The sequence below is a fragment of the Talpa europaea genome (assembly GCF_964194135.1).
Source record: "Talpa europaea genome assembly, chromosome: 8".
Classification (NCBI taxonomy): Eukaryota; Metazoa; Chordata; class Mammalia; order Eulipotyphla; family Talpidae; genus Talpa; species Talpa europaea.
The window spans coordinates 105,001,326-105,017,632 of NC_140075.1; positions in this window are offsets into that span (position 1 = coordinate 105,001,326).

Here is a 16,307-nt window from a genome sequence, read left to right on the forward strand (position 1 = left end):
GGTTTAACATCCGAAAATCAATCAACGTTATCCAACACATCAACAAAAAGAAATATAAAAACCATATGATAATATCAATAGATGCTGAGAAAGCTTTCGACAAAGTGCAACACCCATTCATGATAAAAGCCCTTGAAATTCTTGGGATACAAGGAACATACCTCAACATCATAAAGGCCATCTATGACAAGCCAACAGCCAGTATCATTCTCAATGGTGAAAAGCTGAAAGCAATTCCATTAAGATCTGGAACAAGACAAGGATGTCCACTCTCACCATTGCTTTTCAATATAATACTGGAAGTCCTAGCCAGGGCAATAAGACAAGAGAAAGACATCCAAGGAATCCAAATAGGAAAAGAAGAAGTCAAACTATCACTATTTGCAGACGATATGATATTATACATAGAGAACCCCAAAAACTCCACAGAAAAGCTAATTCAACTCATCAATCAGTTCAGTAAAGTGGCAGGATACAAAATCAACACGCAAAAGTCAGTAGCCTTCCTATACACAAACAATAAATCTGAAGAAGAAGAAATCAAAAAGACCATCCCTTTTGTTATTGAAACAAAAAAAATCAAATATTTGGGAATAAATCTAACAAAAGAGGTAAAGGACCTATACAAAGAAAACTATAAAACACTGTTAAAAGAAATAGAAGAAGACACAAAGAAATGGAGAGACATCCCCTGCTCATGGATTGGAAGAATAAACATTATTAAAATGGCCATCCTTCCAAAAGCAATATACAGATTCAATGCTATTCCAATCAAAATTTCAATGTCATTCTTCAAAGAAATAGAACAATTATTGATGAAATTCATATGGAATCACAAAAAACCCCGAATAGCCAAAGCTCTCCTGAAAAAAAAAGAAGGGAATGGAGGCATCAGACTCCCAGACTTCAAACTATACTACAAAGCCATAATCATCAAAACTGCATGGTATTGGAACAAGAACAGACATACAGACCAATGGAATCGAATAGAAAATCCAGAAATAAACCCACAGATTTATGGTCAACTAATCTTCGACAAAGGAGCAAAGACTATGCATTGGAGCAAAGAAAGTTTGTTCAATAAATGGTGCTGGGAAAACTGGGTCGCTACATGCAAAAGAATGAAGCTTGACCACCACCTCACACCATACACAAAAATCAACTCAAAATGGATTAAAGAACTAGACATAAGACCTGAAACCATAAAATATATAGAAGGAAATATAGGCGAAACACTACGTGATTTGCACATCAAAGACATCTTTACAGACACATCACCCAAAGCAGTGATAGTGAAGGCAAAGATAAACAGCTGGGACTATATCAAATTAATGAGCTTTTACACAGCAAAAGAGACAATAACAAAAACAAAGAGAAACCCCACCAACTGGGAGAACATTTTTGCACCCAACACTAATGATAAAGGACTGATCACAAAAATCTGCAAAGAGCTGATGAGACTCAACAACAACAAAGAAAATAATCCAGTCAAAAAATGGGCAGAAGAGCTTAAAAGAAACTTCTCTGAAGAGGAAATGCAAATGGCCAACAGGCATATGAAAAAATGTTCAACATCACTTGTCATCAGGGAAATGCAAATCAAAACTACCATGAGATACCATCTTACACCAGTGAGAATGGCACATATTAAAAAAACTAGCAACAACAAATGTTGGCGAGGGTGTGGAGAAAAAGGAACTCTTCTGCACTGTTGGTGGGAGTGCAAACTGGTCCAACCACTATGGAAAGCTGTGTGGAGATTCCTCAACCTACTAAAGATAGAGCTTCCATATGATCCAGCAATTCCACTCCTAGGTATTTACCCGAAGGACATAGAAACATTAATTCCAAAGAACACCTGCACCCCTATGTTTATAGCAGCACTGTTTACAATAACTAAGCTTTGGAAACAACCCAAATGCCCAAAAATAGATGACTGGATCAAGAAGATGTGGTACATATATACCATGGAATATTACTCAGCATTCAAAAAAGATAAACACATGCAATTTGCTGCAACATGGATGGCGCTGGAAGGGATCATGCTCAGCGAAATAAGCCAAAAAGAAAAAGAAAAATACCGATGGTCTCACTCATAGCAGGAATCTAGAAAACTTAAATAAGGGACCAGGAAAATGAATAACTATAAGAAAGTGAAAATCAAAATCAACAAAAAACTATGAACCAGAGACACTTTTAGGGGGGCGGGGGTGGGAGGGGAGGGATTGGGGTCAGAATGGGGGGCTGCAATTGTATGGGGAATATAACAATAAAATTTATAAAAAAAAAAAAAAGAGAAATGCTGGAAGGATTTAAAAAAAAAAATAAATAAAATAAAATAAAAAAAAAAAAAAGATTTATTTATTTGTGCATATAAGAGCAGGAGTACAGGCCAGAGATGCGGGGGGTTAGAGGATTCACCAGAGGCAGAGTGGGGAGCAGAACAGGCAGATGGACCAAAGTACACTGCTGAGGGGAACAGCGGGTGAGTCAGGAGAGGTCTGCTGCGCCATGTGGGTTTCTCCCTGGCTGGCCTGGAATCAAACTTGTGCTGCAGGGGCTGCAGACAGCTTCATAGTGTGCTTAACCCTTGCGCCACCAGGGATACCCGTCTACTAAGGCTTTAAACCAGTGCTTTATATGAATTTTTCATTCATTCCAGGCTTTATTATCTCCATTTTACAGATGAGAAAAACTGAGGCAGAGAGAAATTAAACATATAGCTAGTAAGTGGTGGAAATAAGTTTCTGTCTGATTATAACACTTCAAGCTACCCTGGTTCCCTCACCATGAAACAGCTAGTATTATATTACTTTACATTTTGCTAAGTACTTGTTTACTTATTCTTTAATTTAATCCACAGAGTAATTTGTGATGAGAGCACTCTTATTATCCCCATTTAGAGCTGAGGGTATTGAAGGTCTAGTGCATGATTTGTTCAAAGTATTATAATCCTGATTTCCAGGTTGCAATTTATAATTCTGTTTTTATTTCTCTGCCTCTCAGTCATAAGGAGACAGAGAATTTCTAATCAAATCATGTACACATACACATGTATATATTCCCAGTGGCCTTATTCAAATCAAAAATTCTTCATCATTACATAAGTGGTGAATGCAAACACCGAACTAATGAGATTGGAACTGAGAACAAACATGCGGGCAGCTATATATTCTGGCTGAATAAAAGCAACTCAGGGACTTACTAGAGGTCCTGCCCAGGAACTTCAAAGGAAATATGCTATCCTTATTAAGAGCTTTTAATACAAACTTATCCAAAAAGAATGCCTGCTATTGGTATTTTCTATGCCACACTCATGCACATCATTGCCCACTAGTAAATCTGAGACATAAAAAAAAAATAATGGAAATTTCAGGTGTTAAATTAGCTACCCCAGGGCACCAGTATGTGGTCCCTTGAATGCAGTAAAGGAAATATATGGAATGTGACAAAGAAAATTAATTAAAATGGGCAATAAAGACTGCCAAGTTCAAACAAATTGTGGCCCCTACACATACCAATTTTATACCTGCAGGCCAGGTTTCCTGAATCCAGACAACCTACAGTGTGTTTTTATAGTTTAATGAGTAAAGAAAGTTGTCATGCTTCTTAGCTATTCAGAAATCTCTATTGACCACCTTGAATTTGAGAATTTTAAGAAGGGAAAGTTTGTTGAAGTATTATAGCCCTTTTTCAGCAAAAGCTTGAGACTGCTCCATGTAATTCTATTTGGGAGTTTTTAATAAGAGATGAAGTTATTTAAAAACAACATTTTACCTATAGTCCAAAGAAAAATACTAATGTTAGGGTCCAATGGAACATCGTTTATTCAGAAATTTCAGTGTTAGTCTGAGTTTATATTTTTCAGTCTCTTTCTGTTAAGGCAATAATAATCACTTTCTTCCTTCATAATATTTCCATATTTGTCTCTCAGAAATGACCACAGAATCCTTAATTTTTGAGTAAGTGACTACTCAATATACTTGTGGAATTTCTCTCTTTTGGTAGGAGTCTCTGTCCCTTTATATATTTCTATAATTTTTCTTCCTCACAGACACCGGCAACATCCACAGCAGAACTCCATGGCCAGCCTGTGTTTCCTGCCATTTTCTTTTCCTATTTGAAACTTTTTACAAGTTTTCCTTGCCTGTTTTGGAATCAACCTGCCCTCTGCTTCTAAGCTTCCTAATTAGACTCACCTGACAGCCTTCCACCTATGGTTCCCTTAATTCTGTTGGGGTAGAAAATATCACCAAGCTGTCATATTCAAGACTTTTTCTGTACATGAGTGAAGTCAAATTTATATCCATCAAAGTGACATGTTTGCAGAGTCAAATAAGCTGAAACATCTAAATAATTTATGGCTTCTTATGTTTGGTGATAAACAGACATTTTAATTAAGTTTGAGGTTGAAGCTTTTAAAACTTCTGCCTGAATTTTATCACCCACAACAAATAGAACCTTGGATGAAGGAAGAGATAAATAGCAGAAAGTATCCTATGCATGTACCCGGACTAAGGATGTAAGTATTTATACTGTTTATGTGAGATGAATTTATGAAATACCTACACGATCAAATTATATACAGAGTCTATGGATAACCTGATGATGAAGGAAGCTTTTTTTTCTCTCCATTGAGCCACAGCTCATAGACTCTTAAAGGTACATGTGTAATAAATGGAAATGAAGCATAATTCCCACAGATAGAGAATTTTACTAAAGTCACCTGCCCCCGGAGTAATGTGTCCTGAAGCTTTTGTCATGACTTCATCTGATGTCTTGTTACAAATTAGAATCTTGGGCTGTGGCAAGACAATGGAATGGACCTAGAGTCAATGATTTTCAAGTGTTTTTTTGCCCCCAGCAGTACATAGTTGGATCTGGAAAGCCTGAAGCAACAAATAACTGTTTTATCAGCAACGTGTGTCTTGCTGTGGTAGAACACACAGAAAGCCTGAATCTAAAACCTAATATTAAATGTGACTTTTAAATTTAAATATAGAAAGATCTTGTTGAAATGTGAGCATTCTGCTATTTTGAGAGGCAAATGTGGGTGTACAAGATGTTTACACTTTGTAGATTTGTTAAAGATATTAGTATAATAAACACAACCTCTTCCTGGAATCCTGGTGTTAGTTTATTAGGGCTGTCATAACAAAGTACCAGAAACTGGGTGACTTAACAAGAGGAACTTTTTTTCTCACAGTTCTGAATGCTAGAAATCCAAAATCAAGATGTCAGAAGGGTTGTTTTCTTCTGAAGCTCCTCTCCTTGGTTATAGACACACACCTTCCTTGTCTTCACGTCATTAGGTGTGCTTAGCTGGAGTCTGTAGGTGTGTTTAGCTGTAGGTGTGCTTTGCTGGAGTCTCTGTGACTCCAAATGCCCTCTTCTGAAAAGGACCTTAGTCAAACTGGATTAGAGTTAAATGACTCTATTTTAACTTAATCACTACTTTAAAAGTCCTTTCTCCAAATACAGTCACATTCTGAACTATTGGGGATCAGCATTTCAATATACGAATTTTAGGGGTACACAATCTAGCCCACAGCACCTGGCACTCTTGAAATGAAGGCTCTCGAGATGAATTATGGGCAAATGAAATAAACATCATTTTTCCACAGAAAGTTTCACATCTTGACAATTGTTACTAAAAAGAATGTTTAGAACATTTTCAAAGGATGGTTGATGAGTCATTTGAACAAAGGGTATGCAAATGCAGAGACATTATTTTAACTATTTGGAAAGCTCGGAAGCACATCTACAAGTTGATGTCCGAGAAAGCAGTCCTATCAATCCTTATATTGTTCAGTGTTATAATAATGATGCTTTGTGCTTACACACAATATTTTCCAGTTTCAAATCACATTTTTATTCACTGTCTAATTTTAGCCTTGAAATAACCATGTGAATGCTCATATTGATATGCTGGATTTTTTTGTTTGTTTGTTTGGGAGAATGAGAGCATCAGAGAGGTTGAGTTGATAGAACGCTCTCTTTAGAAGATGTCATCATATCCTCCTACTCTGGCTGATATTCTGCTGGTTTTGCTCTTCTCATTGGCAGTAAGCACTCCTTCTGTATGTGTGATGCTTTTTATGAAATGAGCATAAACTTTTCCCATAAATCAGAAAAATTTTATTGATAGTTAAAATGTTTAACAGAATATACTATGTGTTATAAAATAAATTTTCTACATTATCTGGTAAAGTTTATAGTCATCATTTCTGAAAATATCCATAGAATTAAAATTTATAGCATAATTTGGGAATTTAATCCTGTTCTAGGTGCCAACATTTCTGATTCCATGTTTGAGTCCAAATTATACAAAAAAAGAGACACACAGAGATTCACCTTGTACTGGATTTACCTTTCAGCCAGGAAAAAGTATTTTTTTAAAGATTTATTTATGTTTATAGAAGAACTGGGGTACAGGCCAGAGATGTGGGAGGGTGAGAGGATTCACCAGAGACAGAGCAGGGAGTAGAACAGGCAGACGACAGGAACACACTGCTGAGGGGAGCAGCCGGGCGCCACAGGAGAGGTCTGTGGCACCATGTGGGATTCTTGCCGGCCAGCCAGCCGGATCGAACTCACACTGCCGAGACTGTGGACAGCTTCACAGAGTGGAGCTCAACCCGCTGGGCTGCTGGGGAGGCCCAAAAAAGTCATTGTTGAATGCTTTTTCCATCACAGTTGGAAGTTGGTATCTATCTCATCAGTGCCACCACCACCACTACAACAAAAGGCTAATTTGCATTGATTTCTCTTCTGTTTTATTATGATCAGTATAGCAGGCATTGATGTAGTATTTGCGTTTTTAATGGACATGACAGTCTTTTTATTGGCATCATTGTTAATTGAGAATTCCCTATTATCAAGTGAAGGAAGAACTATCAGATCTATAATGAGATTGTTTGGGACATTTTTAGAAACACATTTCAATCTTTTTCATCGGTGACACTTCCTCATCACTTTTTACTAGGATTTACATAAGAAATGAAGTAGATATTGATATCAAAAGAATTTAAGAACGTCCAAGTAATGATTGCAAGCTTGAGGATTTTTTTTTTTGGCAGCACTCAAAGCTGTAGTATAAAGCTCTCAATGTTAGTGATGAATTATGATCCTGGCAAAAACCAACACCCCAAGAAGGATCCAAAATAATTGGGTCTATATGGTAGACTTACAAAATATTGTTGTTGTTATTTTCCTCTTTTTTTCCCTAGGAAGATAAATCTAAGCTAGTTATGCAAGTGGGTCTGGGATAATGTGAAGATTTCTATAATTTTTTTCATGGAATTGTTTCAAATTTTATCTTTTGCTAATACTATTCTTATTCTTTATGAGATGATTCCCAAAGTGATAGTCACCTTTTTACTGAATGATGGTAGCGAATTAGATGAATAAGTATCTTTGTTGGAGAGCCATCACACCTGGAATATTTATTATTTTCAAGCTAAAAATGTGATGCATGCTTACTTATAATATTAACTCTATGGCCATGTAGCAAGTCTATATAAAAACCTGTCTTCACCTCCTCTCATTCTTTCTGATGAGCGGTAACTACCATTAAACATTTGTAAATGCGCATATCAATATATGTAACCTGCTTAATATCTCATCATTGGCCTACAGTGATGTCACAAGGTTATATTCAAAGATTTGTCAACTTACCATACAGTTAAAATCTAATTTTAGGGCCTCCCCTTGTGGCATAGCAGTTGAACGCTGGGCTGTGAAGCTGCCCACAGCCTCTGCAGCACCAGTTTGATCCCTGGCCCCTGGGGATGGTCCCACATGGTGCAGCAGACCGCTCCTGTCTCTCCTGCTGCTACCCTCAGCAGTGTACTTCGTCAATCTGCCTGTTCTGCTCTCCGCTCTGTCTCTGGTTAATTCTCTCACCCTCCCGCGCTTCTGACTATACCCAGTGCTTGTATAAATAAATAAATAAATCTTTTAAAAAATCTAATTTTAAATGTTTCATGAAAAAGGGGCCTCCTTGGTGGTGCAAGGCATTAAGCACCGCACTATGCAGCAATCTGCACCCTCTGCAGCATGAGTTTGATCCCTGGCCGGCCAGGGAGAAACCCACATGGTGAGGCAGACCTCTCCTATCTCGCCCACTGCTCCCCTCAGCAGTGTATTTCAGTCAGTCCACCTGTTCTGATCCCCACTCTGTCTCTGGTGGATCCTCTCACCCATGCCTGCCCCCAACCCCCGCATCTCTGGACTGTGCCCCAGCTCTTGTATGTATAAATGAATAAATCTTTAAATGTTTCATGAAAATAATTGTTATTTGTAAAATACATCAAAATATCTTAAAATATATTTGTTTCCCTCCAGATTCACTCTCAAGACAACGTATTGTGTGTCGATCCAAGTTCACCTCCGATGCCTATTTTGCATGTGCAGACCAAGATGGGTGGCTCTGATTTCTCCTTTCCCTTTTTAATTCAGCTGCTCATTTTTCTTTCAAAATTTCTGCTATGCCATTACTAGAATTTGTGCCTCCAGGAGGATCAGGACACTGACCACATATTCTTGAATCTTTCTTCCTTAGAGAGATTGAGTCCAAACTGAATGTATTCTTTCAAGCTTGCCACATTTTCCTCTGTGTATACACAGAGGAGGGATGCCTTATCATGGACATATTTACTTTACAGTTCTAACATTGTGCATTCACATCTTATTTACATCAAAAACCCATGTGGAAATGAGGTGTTTAGATTAAGATATAAATAATAACTAACAATAATTTAATTACTGAAGAACAATCACCTCCCTTAGATACTAAAAGAATTTTTCTAAAATAAAGGAACATCTTCAATTTTTCATAACCCTGGTCAGAAAGGAACATATTTCTCTAAAGGGACAAGATCATTAAGTGGGAAGATCTTTGACTCTATTGCTCAGCTGATAAAACAAGTTTCTGGTGAATAAACAGAACACAAAATTTAAAATTGAATGCATTCCAATGAGATTTGTGGGGAACAAAATTCAAAGCAGTTTTGCTGGCAACAGAAGGCTGGAAACAAAGAACCTAAACAAGTTCTTTGTAGTGCAAGTGTCGTGTTATCTGGTTTGTTTAATTTTCAAGTGGACACAGGCACACTGAGCTGACCTACTGCATGAACTTGAGTGGAGGATAGAAACTATGACCAAGCCAGTGTCTCTGAGTCATCAGTGGTTGAATATAAATGTGGATCAGTTTACCTGGAAGAATTTCCAAGTGTGTGTGGATATAGTAGACTTGTGGGGAGTGTCATCTCTTCTCAGAAAATTGAAACACTGTTATTTTAAAGTAATATGACAGGAATTGAAGTAATGCAGGCAGGTATTCACATTTGGGCAAAACGACAGCTCCAGCAGACAAAGAAATGTGCTTCAGATTCTTGAGAGCTGCGAGGGTCTCATCACATAGAGCACCTTGAAAGGAAGTTTGCCTCCTACCCCAGGACGAGCTCACGTGGGGTATGCAGAGACATCACCCAGCTGTCAGGGGATCCTGGAGGGAAATAGTGCAACATTTCAGGTCACTGGAATATAATTCAATTAAGATGAAGCAGGTACATAGGAGAAAGAATTGTCCATTTTTGATATTCAACTTGTATTAAAAATGTGGAATGTGAGATTTACAAGAGCTCTTTAAGACTATTGAATCCAATTGCTAGAGACAAAGTCTTCACGAAATTGAGTAACAGGAAGAATGACTGCAGGGGATGTTTAACCAGAACTGGTGTTTTTGTTTGTTCTTTCAACTAAAGTGTTCATTCTTTCTTTTTTTCTTTAAAGATTTATTTATTTATGCATATAAGAACTGGGGTACAGGCCAGAGGTATGCGGGATAAGAGGACCCACCAGAGACTGAGTGGGGAACAGAACAGGAGATCTACTGAAATACACTGCAGAGGGGAGCAGCAGGCGAGACAGGAGAGGCCTGCTGCGCCATGTGTGTATCTCCCTGGCCCCAGATCGAACTCAGGCTGCAGTGGCTGGTGATAGCTTGATATTGCTGAGACTTTAATCCTTGTGCCACCAGGGAGGCCCAGTGTTCATTCTTTCAACCAAACTATAGGTTTAAAAAGGTAAAAAAAAAAAAAAATCTATCTATGGACTTGCCTATTGTATTCCGGAAAGCTAGTTTAGTACCTGACAATTACTAAATAACTAGTTTGTCTGAGTAATTAATACATATTAATTTAGTGCCATACTAGACAAGGGAAGGAAGAAAATATTATTTTTGGTGGAGTTTTTACCATGACTCTGCTTTAATTATTTGATAACGAGGAATAATTTTTCTCCCTTCTCATTGTAAAGGATGCTTACCCCTCATGTTCTAGTGAGGTGCTCATTTGCATGAGAATTTACTTATAAATGACTTTGTCATATACACATAGATAAACATAGTTATAGATGTCTTGATAGCTAATTGTATTTGTCAGCTTGTCTAGGTCACAGAGTGCCAGATATTTGATTAAACATTATATTGGTTGTGTCTGAGAGTTTCTGGATCAGATAAATATATGAAAAAGTAGACTGAATAAGCAGATTTTTTTTTTTTTTTGTAATTCTTTCTTACATTGAGTCATCCTGTCCTGCTCTTCAAGTTGTGGCATTAATCTTCTGCCTTTGATTACTATTGAGATTAGAACATACACTACTGTTGACCAGTGTCTCCAACTTGTGGACTGAATACATTGGGACTTCTCTATTTTGTGGAAAACCCAAACTAATCTAGATAGAATGATAATAGGTAGATGATAGACCAATAGGTAATGGATAGAGATAGACAATCAATGGTTACATATAAAAGATACTTAAGGAAGAGAAAGTCAGTGCCTAAGAAGTGAGAGAAAGAATAAATTTAACAAGGGATGCATGAATACATATCAGGGCTGTGAGCAGATATTTCTGTTTTATTTTTGAAACTGCCCTTCATTCCATATTCATCACTGTATATTTTTCACTCAATTGTGTATTTATTTTTTACTCAATTGTGTATTTATTTATTTAGTCACTCATTTTGAATCTCTACTGCTTACCAAGATAAAGACTATCAGTTGATAAGAGACACTCTACTGTCTAAGAAAACCCAACCCCCCCATCCCACACACACATGCTTGGGTTGGGCTCAGATGCTCTGGGAGAAGGGAGTAGGGGTGCTCTATTATACTGGTAAGTTTGGTAAACTGCCCAGGAGTAATGAGATGCACACTTAACAACCCATAATATTTCTGTATTTTTGTACAATATTTTCTTTGGTCTTCCCAAAAGTGTATGAGGAAAGGCAAAGAAAATGGCAACTCTTTGGAAACTTTGAAGGGTTTACTATTTCTAATTCTTAAGCTACTCTCAAGTTTGAATTTGCTGCACTTATTTTCTAATAAGTGGGCAAATGTGAAGAGTGTCCCACTATGTTAAAAAGTATTTTATTCCAGCAATTCAGAAGACCCTAACCTCTCACTTAATCTCTGCACTGCGTAATGATCTTCGCACCCAGGCTATTGAATTCTATTTCTTTTGAGTGGAAATGTCTGCACAATTTACTGAGGCTTTAGGTAGGGCTATGTTGGTCTAGCAGTTAAATAGTTATGTTAGGAATAAAAAAGTATTTAATGGTTTATTGGAAAGTCAATGGCATAATGTGTGAGGTGCTCTTTAACAGTATACTAAAAGTGTCAGAATTCCATGCAATTTTCCACACATAAAAATGGCATAATATTCTACAGGTGTCAGCCATTTATTTCCACTTGCTCTACTCATTAGTAAAATATTTCAATACATAGGCTCTGTATATTAATCTGGCACATCCTAATGAATAACCAAGCTAAACTAGCAATCGGGTAGGTTCTGAAAAATATGTGAAATGCTAAAAATTTATTACAGTTTATTTGTAGGGCTTATATTGGCCATGGTCACTAATTCACTGTGTTGGTTGCTCCACTGTGCATTATTGAATATAAATTCCTTGTCTTGGAAACAAATATCCCTGACAGATAAATTTTCTATGTAATCATATTATGAAAGTAATAAAGGTTGCCTAAGAGCAATTTACAATCTCTTAAGGATAAGATTTTTTTTTTTAAAGTGGTATTTAATTTTCATTGGATGTGTACTTTGGGGGAGTGGGGTATAGGCTAATATGATGGTGGACATAGTCTATGTAGCTCCCAAATAAAAATCTATTAGCAGGGTTCTGACATGACATTTGTCCACAGTTAAAAACGAAGTCTCTATTTTGTAAAGAAATTATCTTCTATGTTATAGAGATACAGGGTGTGTATACCCACATGTGTATATGCTTTATATAAATCCAGACTTACCATATGTATTTATTTTGTATGTAGAGCATTTTATTACATCGTTACATATCCATGTAAGGAAATACATACAATGTGAATCATATGTCATCAATTCATGAATGTAATTCATTATGTAGCAGAAACAAGGTGTGTTTGTGTGCATGTGTGTTTAAATATATATATATATTTATATTTATGTATAATTTCTAGGAAGCTCATAAGAATATGGAAAAGAAGGTAATCAAATCTTTGAGTGTATGTATGGTGTATACCTATTCTTGAAGTTTAGTGGCACCTAGCTTCCTTTTAAATATTTTATTATTAGAATAACAAAGAAATGACATTGTTACATCTGCCAATTAGTAGACTGTCAGTTATCCATTCAATGACCTCCTATATATCTCAATGCCATGATGAATTCACTTATGACAGTGAACAACCATTATGATTAAGGTTCTGAAATTTCAAATGTATCTTCATTTTTAAGAGTCTACAGACATTCAATAACAATTGTTCTAATGAGACCAAATCAAAGCTAAATGCTTTATATAGGTTTGCTATATAGATTTATCTGCAATGGATTACATATTTTGAGGCATTGCTAATACCGACCACTGAGATGTTAGTCGTTTCCTTTTCTCTCTCAATAACAGTCCAATGAATTTTATAAACAAAGATGCCATGAATAATTTTGTTGATGTTTGCTAAATCCCTCATGGGAATTAAGAACCCATAAATGTAATTTTTATTTGGGTTGGGGGTAACCACCTATTTTATTTCAGTTATATTAGTCTGCTAATATTTGAAAAATAAAATTAATGGTGGTGCAGTTTTTAACTATCTGTCAAGGTTACTCATTATTTAATATCATTAACCAATATTGCTTTTTATCCTTACTAGTCATGTCAATAATTTATTTGGATTGGTTAAAATCTCCACCTTCTTTACTCAGACATAACCCAACTGTTAGTACACTATGATTTCTATATGTGACTACTGAAGACATGTTCCCCTTCTGCCCTTCTTAAGTGTTGTAAATCTTACTATCATATTCTTAGCCATTTCAAGGTAAGGTTATAGACTGCTTCCATTTTCCTGAGAAATTTGAAACAGCTATGGAGAGATAGACAGACTCAAACCATCTCAACTATCCACTACTTTGTTCCTATTCTAACCTGTTACCATGGCCCAGAAAAAACTGCTCATGTCCCAGGATGAAGTTGCACTTCATGCCATCAACAGACGCCCTTCAATCTTACCCATTAAAGGACATCATTTGAGCAATTGTTTTTTTTTCTTTTTTTTTATCATTAGTCCAATCATTTTGATTTCAAACTCTAGACTCCAGAATTGTCAGAGAATAACTTTTTGTTGTTTTAAGCTATCCAGTTAGTGATAATCAATTGAAATATCCCAAGGAAGCTGATATAGTACTTATTTTACTGAATAACAAGAACAATTTAATTCAGTTGTTTACTCTCTCTTACTATAAACATCATATGCATTGTCTACCAAGACGCCATATTTATCTCACTTTTTCTCTTACATCTCTGGATTTTTTTTATCAGTCTCCTGAACCTTTTTCATCTCCTTAAACTCTAAACATCAGAGTATTCTTCACTTTTAGCTTAATACTCTATCTCCTAATTTTTTCTACTAAAAACTTATTCCCTTGGTGATATTATTCATTTTCATGGTTTTAAGATTTTTAAACTTTTATTTTGGGGCCATACCTTCCACCTGAGCTTTTTATGTAACTTCTGTGTTCACAGCTCTTGTTTATATTTAACAAGCAGTTCAAATAAAATATGCCCAAAATTGATAAATCAATTAGTAGAAATATGCTATTTTGTATACTAATTAATAGGGAACATTAAAATATTTATCCAAGTAATAAAAACCATAAAAATTAGTTCATCTCTGTTACTTCAATAACTTACTTTGTCACTTGAATCAATAAATGAATAATATCTTACAAGAAATCCTATAACTAAGGAGATGGTTTTATTAATTTAGTAGAAGGAATTTAAAATAGAATTCACATGCTATTCTAATGAGCTCATTTTTTTCTTGAGTATGCATGTATTTATATGCATATATACAACCTAAGTAATTTTTTTTGATAAACATAATGATGATTTCAAGATAAATTAAAAAGTACAGGCCCTCCCTGGTGGCACAAGGGATTAATCACAGCACTGTGAAGCTGGCTGTGGCCTCTGCTGTATGAGATCTATCCCTGACCAGCTAGGGAGCTACCCACATGGTGTAACTGACCTTTCCTATCTTGCCCGCTGCTCCCCTCAGCAGTGTATTTCAGTCAGTCTGCCTGTTCTGCTCCCCACTCTGTCTCTGGGGAATCCTCACTCCCCCTCCCCTGCACCTCTGGCCTGTACCCCAGTTCTTATATGCATAAATAAATAAATCTTAAAAAAAAAAACAAACCTCAGACTATCCTATCTAATAAACTCCACAATTTAACAACAAGTATACAAATGGAAACAACCTTATTTAAAATATTCTATAGAAAAAGTTAAAAAATGAATACTTTAAAACTGTTATTAGAAAGGTTTCAATTTTATTTTTATTTTATTTTATTTTTAAAGATTTACTTATTTTATTTATACAAGCACTGGGTACAGTCTGAAGCGCAGGAGGGTGAGAGAATTCACCAGAGCCAGAGCGGGGAGCAGAGCAGGCAGAAGGACCGAAGTACACTGCTGAGGGGAGCAGAGGGCGGCAGGAGAGGTCTGCGCGCCATGTGGGACCCTCCTCTGGTGGCCGGGGAGTAGCCGGGGATCGAACCGGCGCCGCAGAGGCTGCGGGCAGCTTTGCAACCCAGCGCTCAACCACTGCGCCACGGGGGAGGCCCAGAAAAGTTTCAATTTTAAAGACAACTTTTAAGGATGCTATGGTCCCTAATTTTGCTCTCCCAAGCAACACCAGGAGATCCCAGGTGACTCTAGATTGAGAAAGGAACTGCATGGAAGTACATAACTAATGAAAAATATTAACTGTCAAAGTGTAAAATTTTCTACATGTCTCCCTAAGCAACATGTTATATTGTATGACAATAGGGATGTTGTAGATGTAATAAAATTGTAATTAGCTCATCTACATGTAAGAAGAATGCCTTGGGTAATCCCACTGAGTCAAATGTAATAAACATATGCTCCCTAAAATTGAAAGGAAAAAAAAAAGCTGCAGAAGAAAAAGTCAGGAAGATACCAGAAAGGAAAGATAGAGAGATGGAGAGCATTGAAACATGCTGAACTATAAATTCTGACTCTGAAGATGGTGAAGGAGGTAGTGACCAAGACATATGGCAACATCTCCAACATAAGGATGTTTGACAGTCAACAATCACTAGGGAGCAGGAGCTTACTCCTCCAGCTAGAGACTTAGTTCTGTCAACAGCAGAATGATCTTGGAAGCTGAGTCAGCCTCCGAGCGCCAAGGCATCAATACCACCACCTAGATTTAGAGTTTGTTAAAGGCTCAGAGTGCCCAACCAAGTCATCTAGACTAGAGACCTACAGAAACTCTGATACAATAAATTTATTTTATATGAAGTCCAAGATTTTGTGACTGTTACATCAACAATGTAAAATTAATAAAATAAGCTAAGCTTTAATAATGAATAGGGTTAAATTTCCCTCACTATAAGTGAAGTCTATTAACTGCATGTTCTAAGCTTTATTGTTGTGATTCTAAAGGTGAAAATGGAAGAATTAGTAACACTCTTTCTATTTCTTAGAGTATTGTTGTACTATGAATTCTAGTAACTTCTGTCTAATGTTTATGCCAGATATTAAGCTTCATGACCACCCCACAGAGATTCCATACTGAGAAATGATCCAGAAGACGGTATTAAAGGCATTAGCGTAATAATTATTTTAAAAAATCACAAAATTGACAGTATAAATTCTCTTTAACTAAAATCAATTTTATCTTTTGTTAGAGATCTAGGCTTTACAATATCCATAGTCCTCGAGAGCTCTT